At 46.6% G+C, this 16950-nt stretch overlaps 1 pseudogene; it reads right to left on the bottom strand.

The window, feature by feature from the left end:
* Positions 1–7625: 7625 nt before the first annotated feature.
* Positions 7626–7744, bottom strand: LOC135052680 (5S ribosomal RNA; annotated as a pseudogene).
* Between the last annotated feature and the right edge of the window lie 9206 nt (positions 7745–16950).

Genomic DNA, 16950 nt, shown 5'->3' on the forward strand with positions numbered 1-16950 from the left:
CCTTTCAGTCTGCCCATTAGACTGCGGATGGTAGCCTGACGACAAGCTGACAGAAATCTGGAGATCGGAACAAAATGCCCTCCAGAATTTGGCCACAAACTGGGATCCGCGGTCAGAGACCACATCAAGTGGCAACCCGTGGAGACGCACAACATGCAGCATAAATAATTCAGACAGGCGTCTGGCTGATGGCAGCCCAACCAGTGGAACGAAGTGCGCCATCTTCGAAAACCTGTCAACGACAACCCAGATGGCTGTCATCCCCGAGGATTTGGGCAAGTCCACCACAAAATCCATTGAAATGTGGGTCCATGGCTTAGATGGGATAGAGAGTGGATGTAATGGGCCAACAGGAACCCCTCTAGGAGTCTTATTTCGGGCACAGATGTCACATGCCCGAACCCACTGATCCACATCCTTAGCCACCGAGGGCCACCACACCGCCCTAGATAGCAACTCCCGAGTTCTGGCAATACCCGGGTGACCTGCCGACTTCTTGGCATGGAATTCCAGGAACACTCGCTGTCTTAACCTAGGAGGCACAAACAAAAGACCTACCGGAAGGTCTGGAGGAGCCTGCTCCTGTGCTCTAAGGACTAATGATAAGAGGTCCTGGGTAATGCCCACTTTAATACATGATGGGGAAACAATGGGCAACGGCTCCTCGGTGGTCTCCTGGATTGGAGCAAAACTCCGCGAGAGCGCATCAGCCTTGATGTTTTTTGACCCAGGGCGATATGTTATCAAAAAATTAAAGCGAGCAAAAAACAAAGCCCATCGTGCCTGCCTGGCATCGAGACGCTTCGCTGACTCTAAATATGCCAGATTCTTATGGTCAGTGAGAATTGAGACCACAAACTTAGCCCCCTCAAGCCAGTGTCTCCACTCCTCGAGTGCATCCTTAATAGCCAACAATTCCCGGTTACCCACGTCATAATTCATCTCGGCAGGCGAAAATTTACGGGAAAAGTAAGCACAGGGATGAAGGCGATTATCAGACACTCCCATCTGAGAAAGCACTGCCCCAATACCCATCTCAGAGGCATCCACCTCCACCACAAAAGGACGCTCTGGATCTGGGTGTCGCAGCACCTTGGCCGAAACAAATGCCCTTTTGAGACGGGCAAAAGCCGCTTTAGCCTCACAAGACCAGTGAGCAACATCCGCCCCTTTCTTAGTGAGTGCCACCAAGGGCGCCACTATAGACGAAAATCCAGCGATAAATCGTCTATAAAAATTCGCAAAGCCCAGGAAACGCTGAAGCGCCTTCAAACTAGTGGGCTGCACCCAATCCAGGACTGCCTGTACCTTGGAACCCTCCATTTGGAAACCTTCTGGGGAGATAATATATCCTAGAAATGCGATTTGCTGAACTTCAAATTCGCACTTCTCCAGCTTCGCCCCAAGCCGGTGGTCTCTGAGTTTCTGGAGGACTAAGCGTACATGCTTCCGATGTTCCTCCAGGGAATGGGAGAAGATTAGGATGTCATCTAAGTATACAACTAAGAATCTATCCAAATATTCCCTGAGCACATCATTCATGAAATCCTGGAAGACTGCCGGGGCATTACAGAGCCCAAAAGGCATCACCAAATATTCATAATGCCCTGAGTGGGTATTAAAGGCAGTCTTCCATTCATCCCCCTCTCTTATTCGGATTAGATTGTACGCACCGCGTAGGTCAATCTTAGAAAAAATGGTGGCAGTACGAAGCTGGTCAAACAAGACCGAAATGAGAGGCAGTGGGTATGAGTTTTTAATCGTGATACGGTTCAATTCCCTGAAGTCGATGCAGGGTCGCAACGAACCGTCCTTTTTACCCACGAAGAAGAACCCCGACCCAACTGGAGACTGTGAAGGTCTGATAAATCCCTTAGCCAAGTTCTCCTGAATGTACTCTGCCATAGCCTGAGTCTCAGGACGTGACAGGGAGTACAACCTGCTCTTGGGAAGCTTAGCATTTGGCAACAAATCAATGGCACAGTCATAGGGGCGATGGGGAGGTAGTACCTCTGCAACTTTTTTGGAGAACAAAATCTGCATAACACCCTGGCAATCCTGGCAAACTTAGCTGCGAGAGCCTGACTGGAAGGCTCAAGCAACTCCTGAAACAATCAGTACCCCAACTAAGAATCTCCCCAGAGACCCAGTCAAATTGAGGATTGTGGGCCCTTAACCAGGGTAACCCCAACACCAATGGGGCAAAAGTACAGACAGTCACATAAAAGGACAACTCCTCAGAGTGTGTGGCTCCAATAAACAAAGAAATCTGGCTAGTGCAAGAGGTAATTTTACCTTGGGATAATGGTTCCCCGTTTAACCCACAAATCTCAATTTCCGATGCCAAGGGTACTAAGGGAACAGAGTGTTTTAGGGCGAATTGGCGGTCCATAAAAACCCCGTCGGCCCCACTGTCCACAAAGGCCTCAGTCTTGACAGTTTGACCGAGGATCTTCAAGGTCACCGGAATGATAAAAGTCTTCTTGGGAAATTCTGACTTCTGGCCTGACAGGATATTTCCCATCACCCTCAGGCCCTGAAGTTTTCCGGCTTTTCTGGGCATGATACTACCACATGACCTTTATTCCCACAGTACAAACACAACCCCTGCTGTCTCCTCCGCGTCTTCTCACGCGAGGAGAGGCGGGTAGCCCCAATCTGCATAGGCTCCTCAGAAAATTCCTCAGAGTCTGAGGTTCCCTTGGGAAGGAAGGAAATCTCAGTCTCCCTTTCAAGCCTACGCTCTCTCAGCCGTCTATCCACCCGGATGGATAACTGCATGAGCTGATCCAAGCTATCAGGCAAGGGATATTGTACCAGTTGGTCCTTTATCTGGTTAGAAAGACCTCTTCGGTACTGGTGTCTCAGGGCTGGGTCATTCCACTGGGTATCATGGGCCAACCTCCGAAACTCCGTACAGTAAACCTCAACTGGCCTTCGCCCTTGCTTAAGGATCGAAATCTGAGCCTCGGCTGAGGCCGTCTTGTCAGGGTCATCATACAACATGCCCAGTGCCGTAAAAAAAGCATCAACACTTTTAAGCGACGGACAGTCAGGCTGCAACCCATATGCCCAGACCTGTGGGTCTCCTTGTAGCAAGGAAATCACTATGCCCACCCGCTGAATCTCCGACCCAGAAGACTGAGGCCTAAGCTGGAAATATAGCTTGCAGCTCTCCTTGAAACAAAAGAACTGCGAGCGATCTCCAGAAAAACGATCCGGGAGATTTACTTTCGGCTCCTTAACCCCTGCAGGTGCTGCTGCTGCGGGAGCTCCGCCAGCAGCCTGGGAGGTGTGCATTTTAATGGACAAATCATTAAATTGCCGAGTCAGGACCTGCACCTGATCGACCACCTGTTGCAACGTATTTTGAGGGGTATGCTCCATATTCCCACAAAATTTCAACAGGAGTATTAGGCTGCTGAATATGTTATGCACACCAGTGCCTGCAGGAATGTACTGGTGTTTGAACTGTTATGCAAAACAAATGGACTCACAGACAAACTGGGGAATATGACATAACGTACACAGAAGGTGATAGGGTAACAAAATACACACACAGTGAACAGAGAAGCCCAGAGGCTAAGGAACTGGGTATCTCCCTTGTATTAGAACTGCTCAGATGTAAAAAGCAAGATGTTGTGTTTTAATACGTAGAGAACCCGAAATGCTGTTGCTAAGGGCAACAGCAAAACCCTAAAGGGTTACCAACGGGTGTGGCAGTAAACTCCTTGGTCAGAGATGGAATGATAGACACAAGGAGAGCCTCCACAATCCTGATTCTCACTTGCAGTGCACAGGTTTAAGCTTACTGCCACTAAACTGACCCCTGACACCTAGCACAGTGAGACAGGATTAGACAGGCAAGTGTTAGAATACAGCCGCAAACTTGCTAAGTTCACAGAGTAATAACAGAACCCCAGCAAGCTAAACGACTGACTCCAGTCTTACTGCTAGGTCTGGATTGGCAGAGTGTAATACCAAATCCCCAGGCCTATTTGCAGTAAGCAACAAACAAATACAAAGCTACACAGTACTGGCTAACTTTCATGAACTGACTAACCAACAGAGATTCAGCAGCATCTGCTTACCCTGAAAAGAGGCCTTATAAAGCAGGTGCTGTCCACGCCCCACTCAGACCTCACAGACTGTGAGCACAAAAACCAGCACCGGATCCCCTGCCGTGCACAGAGCCTATAACCACTGCACAGCAAAAGACCCGAACCGGAGTATCAGCTGCGCTCAGGTTACTCCACTAGCACTTGTCTCCCGGTTGCCATGACGACGTGGCAGCACAGGGCAGGAGACCCTAACAATTACTAAACCCTTTGTAACCATCAGATTTACATGTTTACATCTAAGAAAAAAGTAAAGAGACTGGCGACTGATATGACTTAGTTTTGCCATACTTCTGTAACACTCAGGTCGGAAGTTTGTGTAATAGGGTGCCTTTCTTACTGGATCTAGATGAATGAACAGTTTGGCCACTACGGGTTCCACCACTGTCTTACAGAAAGGCAAAGAGATATATCCTTACACTGACAAGAGGAAGCACCTACAGGCCCATCGATGCTGGGAGGGAAACAGCTTCGTCACTGCCTCTGGGTTAACCAGAAGATGGCTGTACCCAGCAGTGACGTGCGGTGGGGTGAGGCAGGTGAGGCAGAGCCTTTCTTGTCATACTTACATTTGTGCCAGAGTTTTGACTGCATAAAGTATATGAAAAATACAAAGAATATGTTTGAAATATGTTATTTGCATTATTCTAATAATTTTTATAGCCAAAACTCTGGAGTAAAAAGTCTATGGCAGGTGAGGCAGTGCCTCACCTGGCTAACTTTTCCACACATCTCTGATCAAAACTCGCCAAATTTCCAGGAGTTTATACTGCTGCACCTGTGTATAATGCCCAGATGTACATTTTGGCTCATATATTGCATGTAAATCTGGCTCTGGTGCTAGCCAGTGCCTCCTGAGCCATTTAGCTCACCGCACGTCCCTGGTACCCAGTATCCACTGTCACTGTCGCTACCGCTTGACATCGATCATGTAGCCACACTTTAACTTACTTTAATGGTCTGATTGTGGATGGGGGCAGTTCTTCCAGCATGAAAGCTTCTATGGCAGGTGGCAGTGCTGAGGTCACTCCTCTCTGTATGCTGAGCTGAGTTCTCCTCTTGCAGGGTCAGGAGGCGGAGCTGGGCGATGAATGGAATCCGAGGCCAGGTGCACTGCTAACATTTTACATTTTGTAGCCGGTGCCCAGCAATTTGGCTTGTGGCAACCAGATGCGGCAGAGCATTGCATGCTGTTGACAGTGACCACACCTCCCTGCCAACAGCTCTGTGAGTGGCCGCTGAGTCTATTCATCATGGCTGCATACATCAGAAGAGAGGAAGAGGAGCCCTAGCAGTCCGGAGGGAGGGGACCATGCTGCCTGCTGCAGCCTGACAAGCAGACAAGCGCTGCCCCAAATGCTTCATAGTGTACCGGCTCCAGGGGGCAGATGTCACCCTGCCCCCGACCCAGCTAGCCACTGGTCACTGCCTCCGGGTTAACCGAAAGATGGCTCTCTCACAATCTTCATTATCACTGCCTCTACTGCTTGCCACCGCTATACCTATTCCTTCTCCAGACAACGGGAACACCCTCTACCTGCAGCCCAGCTCTCACTCCATTATGATGGCCGCCACAGCTCACAGCAACATTTTTTTTCTTGAACTTGGCAGTTAACTGACCTAGCACCATGCTACCTCCCATGTGACTCTCACTGAGCCAGCAGTGTCCCTGTGCCAGTGGCAACATGGGATATGTATTTAACCCTTTGCCTGCTGCAGGTTACAAAGTGTTCAGCCAGGCTATATTTTGGAGGGGTGAGGAAAAGGCACAAAAGTCCATAACACATCCGTAGTAGCCCTGATGGGGTGAACACTTCCAGCCATGCAGGATCTCACAATTGCAAGAAGAGAGCAAATCCTGAGCCCGAGTACACTTCAAGTGTGTTGGTATGCCGTCTGCGATGTGAAAAAGATGCAAAAATGCTGTAGTCCGAAACTAGTTAGTAGCACGCCATCTAAGTCACACCACACCTTACGCCATATGGGTAAATGAGGACACATCTGTAAGCAGGGCTTACAATAACTATTTTTCTAAAACAGAACTTTACATACAGTACTACAAAGTGCATATTCAGGACTTTATTGATGTAAGATGAAATAACAACCATAAACTTCACTATCAAAGTAAACAATGGAAAATACAAAGAACTGCGATGCTTGTGGCCATCATTAGAGAGAAACATTCATATATATATAAATCTTCACGGAAAACAATCTCTTCACCATGGGTTTAGCCATATATGGTCACTTCACGTTTATTTTCTATTCTTTTATGTTTTGTTTATGTTGCTATTCCTGTGTGCCTGTGTCATTTGCTGTCAAGTAAACTAGCTTTACTGCTGTCAGTCTTTTCACTATGTTGACTACCCCTTTCCATTGTGTGTTGTTTGTCAGTGCATGTTTGCTAAGTTACAGCACACATCGACACAGAATCTTTCACATTTGTGTTCTAAATTAACCATTTCACTGCCTGTGTGATGGCCTTCATTTCACTTCCCTAGCCATATATTATGACATGTAATGTACTATTCCTTGTAATACTCTTACATTATAAAGAAACAAAGACGCGAGTATAAAAACTTTACACCCAGATGGACGTCAAGTGATTCAAATATCATAAACTGACACTAGTACAGAAATGTTTACAGATTCAGCTGAAATACAAACTGTAAAGTAAACTAATAGAAAAAAGAATATGGATGTAACAGCAATTTACTTTTTATTATTTTTATGGTATCCGGTCTCTAGGTCGATACTGTCTAGGTCGACCACTATTGGTCGACAGTAAGTGAGTCGACATGGTTTTTAGGTCGTATATAGAAAAAAGGGGCGACTGGGCACTGGTGTGTGATAAGTTGTTGCTAATATTGAAAGAACCAAAGGCGGACAATTACGCTATAAGAAAGGGAGATACAATCTTTCGATAGTAGTCCTTATTGGTGGTGCGCCCAGAGCTAGAGAGTACAAGTACTGGCAATGGGAAAGAGAGAAGGCTCTTGTGTGGGCGCACTCTTGGAAAAGAAGAAAGAATTTTTCAATTAGAAAAAGATAATGTTAAAACATATATTTATTAATTACTTATGGATTAAAACAAAATACCCTTCTACGATCCAAAGATTACAAAATAATTTTTAAATATGCAAAAAAAAAAATATATAAAAAAATATGTTAAAAAATGTTCTGGTCGTTAAATCGTGAGAGAAAGATTAGAAAGGTTGCAGACACTGGATAGTCTGACACCCGTTTCTCCTGACCAGTACAGATGTTCTGTTTTAATGGGACCCAGGGGGGAGGTCAGTGTACATATTTTAACATAGAAAGACCACTAAATTAGGTCAATTACTATGCACTATACTGATTACCACTAGCGCCAACAGGCATGCATACGGAATGTATGTCAAAAAGTCCTAATGAAGAAAAGGATATAAGAAAAAGGGCAGAAATAGATACAATTAGTGGTGATACTGCTGTTTGTGTCCACCCTTCAGGGGAAGGGGAATAGTTCCTGCCCTACAACACCGGGTATTCCCAGGGAGTCTCCCCTCCCGGTACTGACCCAGCCCAACGCTGTTTAGCTTCCAAGATCGGACGAGATCGGGCATGGGCAGCGTGGTATGGTAGTAGGGAGGATATCTACCAATGAGAGTGCACCTATATATGAAATGAAGAATAACAGAAAAGATAGAATGTGTAGTGCGTGGATCTACTTTCCACGTTAGGCAGGGTAGAACGGCTGTCACACAGTGGCGCCGTGTACCCTGGATCGGGGATGAGAGTCCACTAGATAATAGACAGATAAGAAAGAAAGGTAGGATTAAGGATTGAAAATTGTAAAGTTAATTGACCGTTTTAGTATTTAGGGAACCAATGTCCAATAACGGGGTAAAAGGGTCGAAAGGCGTTCATAAGCAGGACGCAAAATGACTATACATTCTTAGCATACACATAACCTGAGTATATGGCAGAAAAAAAGGAACCTAAAGTAATTATAGGTGGAAATAAATGCTTCTGATGAGAAATGCTGTGTACAATAGGTATGAGTAGAATTCAGAGGATAGGTAATGACAGCAAGCCCAACACACACACATTTAATAGGGCATACTGCTTAAGTCAGATATGAACATGCAATATACCATGTTCCATGTTCCTCAGATAAATGAACTAGGTTTAATGCACACAAAACACTTGTTTTGTTTTTTAGTGTGTGTGTGACTGTCTCCTCTGACCTATACTGTGCATGCAGTGAAGAAATTATATAAGTGCCTATAACACAAAAAAACAGCACAGTAATAGCTTTACTGGAAGTAGAAACCCATGTACACATAGGGTCAACCATGCAATGATTACTTATATTGAGATAAGAGCCAATATACTCAGAGAGTCAAATGTAGTAGGTGGATGGTAACCAGTGAAGCCTCCATGGGAAGGTCCCGCTGTAGAGTCCGTAGAAAACGCGTTTTGCCCGTGGGCTTGTTCACTTCCGGGATCTCACAGCATATTGTGCATTAATGATTTAAAAACCCTGTGGGTACGTATAGCAGCCAATCAGCTTGGACATTCAATTAGACATGTGGACGGGAGTAGGGTGACTGACAGCGCCAGTAACCAATAGAGGGGTATGTGTGGCGCGTCAGAGTGACGGAGATGCGCCTCTCTGGTGGGCGGATTACAGAGCGTAATGACGCTACGGGGGTGTGTACGCTGCAGACGGACAGGGGACGGCGCATCAGCTGGGAAGATCAGGTGGCGCCATGTTGAAAAAGGGGAAATGCCCGGTTTAATTATGCCATGCGGTATGCGGGTAGAAATGAGCAGAGATTGGGTGGTGACCAATTGGGACGCGTGAGCAGCGCGTCTGGACCAATCAGGGACTGAGGGCACCTGATTGGAATGTATAATGCAAGGCGTGTTGAAAATAATGTGTGTGTGTGTGATGTAGTGGCCACAGAGGGGCGGGGAAATGTCACTGACATAGAGAAATATGAGGGTGCCACTTTATAGTAAAGGGGGAAAAAAGGGATTAGATATTCTATGCAGTGGAGGAATTTAACATTATTTATTACATGGGATAGGTGTACTGGGGCTGATAAGGGTAATGGGGGTAAAAGGAGGGGGTAACAGATGTGGGGTAAAAAGATGAAAAAATGTGAAGGTTTTTAGGTCAACAGGGACTCTATGTCGACATGTGCTAGGTCGACTTGACAAAAGGTCGACATGAGATTTTAAAAAATGTTTTAATTTTTTTGAACTTTTTCAGTCCTTACGATCCACGTGGATTACAATTGGGAACGGTAACCTGTGCCGAGCGCAGCGGTTGTGGAGTGAGGCACCTTGCCCGAAGCATGGCGAGTGAAGCAAACCATGCGAGGGGGCACGGTGCACTAATTGGAGAATCCCGGTCACTGTACGGAGAAAACGACACCAAAAAAAGTGCAAAATCTCAGGTCGATCTTATGTCATGTCGACCTAGGGTCCCTGTTGACCTAGAAACCATGTCGACCTACTTACTGTCGACCTACAGTGGTCGACCTAGACACTATCAACCTAAGTTTTGTCGACCTTGCATACCTCACCCGTTTTTATGGGGGTTTTATACCTTGGGCACCTGCACTGCAGTAATCAGTGATTAGCGAGGAAAGTGAAAAAGGGATGGAGGAAATATTGTGTCTAGGGTGCAGTATGATCTTGTGGCAGCTGTGACACAATGCATATCCTTATTTGTACATGTTCTGATGTCATCATGTGCAGAAGGTAATCATATTTTTCACAGTTTTTTATTTACCTCTTTCAAACATAGTAACAATAATAACTATCAGTGGGCACAATTACAGTCTTCTTAGTGTAACTTCTAACTGCACATGCCCACATAAAGAATGCACACATGTGTAAATGCAGATGTTCTTTCACTGTATCTAACAGTTGCACATCTTTACAGTTGGAAAGGCAGAAAAGGGAAGGCAGAGGGAAGGAACGTGCAAAAATAGGATTTAAATTACCTACCGGTAAATCCTTTTCTCGAAGTCCGTAGAGGATGCTGGGGTCCATAATAGTACCATGGCAGTGGCGCACCCAGGGGGGGTTTCCGAGCACCCAGAAACCCCCCTCCACTAAAAAAAAAAAAAAAAATTTTTTTTTTTTTTTAAGCTGCATGAGTATTATTAATGGCTGTCTAGCGTCCTCTGCAGCCTGCTGTCTTCCTGGTGGCACTTGTAAGTGCAATAAAAGTTTACTTTATTTTAATTATAGTACATATATATCCATGTGCATACACATATACACATGTATATATACATACATACATATAAACACACACACACATATGATATATAGATAGATAGATAGATATATGTGTATATATGTGTACTGTATGTGTGTGTACATATATATATATATATATATATATATGTATGCATGTTTAATATGGTGTGTGTGTGTGTGTGTGTGTGTGTGTGTATATATATATATATATATATACACACACACACGCACACAGACACACTAGTTTTACGGACCCAGCATATACTGGGTCACCTCAGTCCCCACCCCCGTGATTGGCTCCGCCCAGTTATGGAAACCCCCCCATGCAAATCCTGCGTTTGCCACTGCATGGGGTATAGAAGGGTCCACCAGGAGCCATGGGCACTTTAAGAGTTTGATAGTGTGGGCTGGCTCCTCCCTCTATGCCCCTCCTACCAGGCTCAGTATAGAAACTTTGCCCGAGGAGACGGACAACTTCGAGCGAAAGAATTTACACAGATAGTGGTGAGATTCACACCAGCTCACACAAACAAGGCAAACAAAGCTAGCCAGCTTGAAAATTCAGCAACAGCTGAAGAACCATACTTAACCAAGTAACAACACAGTACTCAACTAAGAACAAAGCAGTAATGAACCAAATAACAACTGCAGGAGAGCAAAGCGCTGGGCGGGCGCCCAGCATCCTGTACGGACTACGAGAAAAGGATTTACCGGTAGGTAATTAAAATCCTATTTTCTTTTACGTCCTAGAGGATGCAGGGGTCCACATTAGTACCATGGGGATGTACCAAAGCTCCCAGAATAGGAGGGAGAGCACGGAGGCTCCTGCAGAACTGATTGACCAAACTTTAGGTCCTCAGAGGCCAAAGTATCGAACTTGTAGAACCTAGCAAACGTGTTCGACCCTGACCAAGTAGCCGCTCGGCAAAACTATAAAGCCGAGACACCCCGGGCAGCCGCCCAGGAAGAACCCACCTTACGAGTAGAGTGGGCCTAAACAGATTTTGGACACGGCAATCCTGCCATAGAATATGCATGCTGGATAGTGAACTTGATCCAGCAAGAAATCGCCTGTTTAGAAGCAGGACACCCAATTTTCTTGGGATCATACAGGACAAACAGAGAGTCCGATTTCCTGTGAAGAGCAGTCCTCTTCACATAGATCTTCAGAGCCCTTACAACATCCAAGGACTTTGATTGAATTGAGGAGTCAGTAGCCATTGGCACCACAATAGGCTGGTTGATTATGAAAAGCCGACACAACTTTTGGAAGGAACTGCTGACGCGTCCTGAGCTCAGCTCTATCTTCATGAAAGATTAAGTAGGGGCTTTTACAAGACAAAGCCCCAAATTTCCGACACACGTCTAGCAGAAGCTAAGGCCAACAAGGTGACAGCCTTCCACATAAGAAATTTGACATCAACCTCCTGTAAAGGCTTGAACCAATTTGATTGCAGGAAGTGTAACACCACGTTAAGATCCCAGGGTGCCGTAGGAGGCACAATGGGAGGCTGGATGTGCAGAACTCCTTTCAAGAAAGTTTAAACCTCAGGGAGGGAAGCCAGTTGTTTCTGGAAAAAAATGGACAAGGCCGAAATCTGGACCTTTATGGATCCCAAACGTAGGCCCACATCCACACCTGCTTGCAGGAAGAGGAAAAACCATCCAAGTTGAAAACTCCATCATAGGAAACTTCTTGGATTCACACCAAGACACATACTTTTTGGAAATGCGATGGTAATGCTTTGACGTTACTCCTTTTCTAACCTGTATCAGGGTAGGAATGACCTTGCTTGGAATGCCCTTCCTAGCTAAGATCTGGCGCTCAACCTCCATGCCGTCAAACCTAGCCGTGGTAAGTCTTGATAAGCGATCGACCCCTGTAGCAGAAGGTCCTCACAAAGAGGAAGAGGCCTTGGCTCTTCCAGCAGTAATTCCAGAAGATCCGCGTACCAAGCCCTTCTCGCCCAGTCCGGAGCAATTAGGATTGCCTGAACTCTTGTTCTCTTTATGAGCTTTAGAATCCTTGGAATGAGTGGAAGTAGAGGGAACATGTACACTGACTTGAATACCCACGGAGTTACCAGGCAGTCCACCACCACTGCTTGCGGGTCTCTCGACCTGGAACAGTACCTCCAAAGCTTTTTGTTGAGACGGGAAGCCATCATGCCTATTTGAGGTACACCCCAAAGACTTGTTACTTCCGTGAACACTTCTGGATGAGTGGGAGACCCCACTCTCATGGATGGAGATCATGTCTGCTGAGGAAGTCAGCTTCCCAGTTGTCCACTCCCGGAATGAAGATTGCTGACAGCGCCACCGCGTGCTTTTCTGCCAAGAGGATGATTCTTGTTACCTCCGACATTGCAGCTCTGCTCTTCATTCTGCCCTGTCAGTTTATATAGGCCACTGTCGTTACATTGTCCGACTGTACTTGAATGACCTAATCTTGTAGAAGGTCTACCGCTTGTAGAAGACCATTGTACACGGCACTTAGTTCCAGGATGTTTATTGGAAGAATGGATTCCAGACCTTCTTTGGAAGGTTTCCCCTTGGGTGACTGCTCCCCAACCTCTGAGACTTGCATCCGTGGTTAGAAGGATCCAGTTCTGAATCCCGAACCTGCATCCCTTGAGAAGGTGAGGCAGCTGTAGCCACCACAGGAGTGAAATCCTGGCTTTCGGCGACAGACGTATCCTCTGGTGCATGTGTAGGTGAAATCCCGACCACTTGTCCAGGAGATCCAGTTGGAAGGACCGTGCATGAAATCTTCCATACTGTAGAGCCTCGTAGGAGGCAACCATCTTCCCCAGAAGGCGAATGCACTGATGAAACGATACCCGGGAAGGTCTCAAGACTTCCCGAACCATCGTTTGTATCACCAACGCTTTTTCCACTGGTAGAAATACCCTCTGCACTTCCGTGTCGAAGATCATCCCTAGGAAAGACAATCTCCTTGTCAGCTCCAATGTGACTTTGGAAGATTCAGGATCCAATCGTGTTCCCTGAGCAGTCGAGTCGTAATAGCAATGGACTGCAACAACCCCTCCCTGGAAGATGCCTTTATCAGCAGATTGTCCAGATATGGAATTATACTCACCCCCTGCTTGTGGAGAATCATCATCTCTGCCATTACCTTGGTGAACACCCATGGTGCTTTGGAGAGGCCGAATGGCAGTGCCTGGAACTGATAGTGACAGTCCAACAGCGCAAATCTGAGATAAGCCTGGTGTGGTGGCCAAATCAGAATGCGGAGGTACGCATCCTTGATATCTAGAGATACCAGAAACTCTCCCTCCTCCAGCCCCAAGATCACTGCTCTCAGAGACTCCATTTCGAACTTGAATTTCCTTAGATAAGTGTTTAACGACTTCAGGTTCAAAATTGGCCTGACCGAACCATCTGGTTTCGGTACCACGAATAGGTTTGAATAATAACCCTTGTTTATCAGATGTGGTGGAACTGGGACAATGACATCTGACCTTTCGAATTTTTGAATGGCTTCCTGAAGGATAGCCCTGTCTGTCAGCAAAGCTGGCAAGCCTGATTTGAAGAAGCTGTGAGGTGGTAGCTCTTGAAACTCCAGTCTGTACCCCTGGGACACAATATCCTGCACCCACGTATCCAGGCCGGATAACACCCAGACGTGACTGAAACATCTGAGTCTCGCTCCCACCTGCCCGTTCTCCAGGCAGTGAGGTCCATCATCATGCTGAGGATTTTGAGGAAACAGAGGCAGGCTTCTGGTTCTGGGAACCTGCGGGTGCAGGTTTTTTTGATTTTGCTCGTCCACCTCTGAAGAAAGTGGTAGGAGGTTTGGACTTTCTAGCCTTTGCGGTCCGAAAGGTCTGCATTGTGAATGAAGAAAAGGGTTTCTTCATCGTCTGAGTGGCTGATGGAAGAAAGGTTGCCGTGGCAATCCACACATCCAGTGCTTCCCCAAATAGAGCCTGTCCTGTGAAGGGTAGGTTCTCCACACTTCTCCTGGATTCCACGTCGGCAGACCATTGTCATAGCCAGAGTCCACTGCATGCTGAGACAGCCATGAATGATGTCCTTGCAGTCAGATTACCCAGGACCTTCACGGCATCCACCATGAACCCCGCAGAATCCTGTATGTTACATAGAAACATGTCAATGTCACTTCTATCCATAGTATCTAATGCCTCAAGCAATGCGCCTGACCACTTTACTATGGCTTTAGAAATCCATGCACAGGCAATAGTAGGCCTTAACGTCACGCCTGAAGCAGTGTATACGAATCTTGCACTCTGCCAGTTCTTTCAACGCAGAAGACCCAGGTACAGGTAAAACCACCTTTTTTGACAGCCTAGAGACAGAGGCGTCCAATATATGTGGGCTTTCCCACTGTTTCCTATCCTCCTAAGGGAAGGGAAAAGCAACAAGAACCCTCTTTGGGATCTGGAATTTCTTCTCCGGGTTTTCCCAGGATTTGTCAAATAATGCGTTCAATTCTTTAGACGCAGGGAAAGTTAAGGGGGGCTTCTTGTTTTCAGTGAAATAAGCCTCCTCAACCTGTTCAGGGGGCTTGTCAGTAATGTGTTAAACATCCCTAATGGCCTCAATCATCAGCTGTACCCCTTTAGCAAAGGAAACCTCACCCCCCCCCCCCGCATATCCCCACCACCGCCTGCCTTGTCAGAGTCGGTATCCGTGGCGACTTGCGTAATCGGGGCAAAGACCCGTTTCTTTGGGTATATACCTGGGGATTTTGTTGAGGTAGTGGGGACAGAACCAGACAAAACTACCACAGATTTTCTTAAAACCTGTGTTTCAGTCTCATTATGGGCTACCCTAGAAGAAATCTGGGATAACATTCCCTTAATGGAAGCCAACCAATGTGGCTCAGATTCAGAAGGCTGAGACATGATATTACATTCCTGAATACAGGGAATGGATTCGTCTGGAGAAGATACATATTCTGCCGCACAAGACACAGAGTGCCTGGACATTGTTATGTGAGAAATTTGCATACACACACACACACACACACACACACACACACACACACACACACACACACACACACACACACAGGAAAATGTCAGACACAGTTTCCCCCAAGTTCCTTCAGAGAAACACAGAGTTAATGGAGCCAGCACACACAGCGCCCCAGTAGAAAGTTATGAAATAACTGCCTGGCGCTAACTGTGCACCCTTAATAGATCACACAGTTATATACAGTCTCCCCCCCCCCCCCCCCCTTCTACAACCCCCTGGTACCGCACAGGATAGCTGGAGTTATGTGGAGGGGCAGTGCTCCCTGTCAGTGTCTCTTGGTGTGGCTCTGCAGGGAGAAAATGGCGCTGGTGAGCTGCTGGGTCTGCTCTGAGGAGAAGCTCTGCCCCCAAACATGGCGCATCTTCCCGCACTTTGAATCTTTATAGTGGCCTGAGGTAATGGCGCTAGCAGCTGTACCTAAGTCCCTGATAGCCTGAGTGACCAGTTTTTCAAGGGTATTGCGCTGGCCAAGGGCACCTCTCATAGCGCTGCACCTGAGTACCGCTGAGCCTGTCCGGAGCACAGTGTCAGAACTGCGCTCCCACCCTGTTGCCACTATTCACACCGACTCCCCGCTTGTTGGGTCACCGGTGACACACTCACCACCGCGATCTTCTGGCTCTGTTAGGGGGTGGCGGCATGCTGCGGGAGTGAGCGGTCACCTCGGGGGCTAACAATCATCACTCTCATGAGCTTAATGTCCTGTCAGCAGAGATAGTGGCCATTAACCTCAGAGGGTTGGACACTACTCTCCCCCCCCCCCCCCACGAAGCAGGAAGGCTGTTGCCAGCAGCCTCTCTGTGCCTAATTACTCTTAAAAAATAATAAAACCAGAGAAACTGCTAGGAGCAAAGGGCACGTTTTCTAAACTGAGTCTGGTAGGATGGGCATAGAGGGAGGAGCCAGTCCACACTATCAAACTCTTAAAGTGCCCATGGCTCCTGGTGGACTCGTCTATACCCCATGGTACTAATATGGACCCCAGCATCCTCTAGAACGTAAGAGAAAGCTGAACAGGTATAGGCAATCACGCCAAAGTGACTCATGCCTGCAGAAATATGCATATACCCATATTAGAATGCACATATTTTGCACCTGCTACAGAGCAGGTATAAATACAGACTGATGAATATGACTTGTTATAATATAACCCAGGCACATACTGTACAATGCAGAAGCGGAAATGGATGCATCTCAAGATGTGGGCAAAAATTAGGGATGGCCATCGGTGTGTTTTCCATCGATGGTCACCATCGATAGAAAAACGTTTAAAAAATAACTATCAATGATTGTTAACTATGTAATGGATGACCACCAATGGTTACACTAATCAATGGTCATCCCTTTTCCTTCACTGACTGGCTCGTGGGCTAATCAGAATCTGGATACAGGGCTTCATGAGTATCAGGGGACGGAGCTATGTCCAGGCACCTTGATAAAAAAAAAAAAAAAACCTTGGGGGGGTTCTGTACCATTAATGGCTGGAAACCATCTGGTTCTCCCCCGTCGATAGCAAAAGTATTTGACTACGGCCATAAACCATTGATGATTT

This window comes from Pseudophryne corroboree, chromosome 2, assembly GCF_028390025.1.
Source record: "Pseudophryne corroboree isolate aPseCor3 chromosome 2, aPseCor3.hap2, whole genome shotgun sequence".
In the NCBI taxonomy this organism is placed as follows: Eukaryota; Metazoa; Chordata; class Amphibia; order Anura; family Myobatrachidae; genus Pseudophryne; species Pseudophryne corroboree.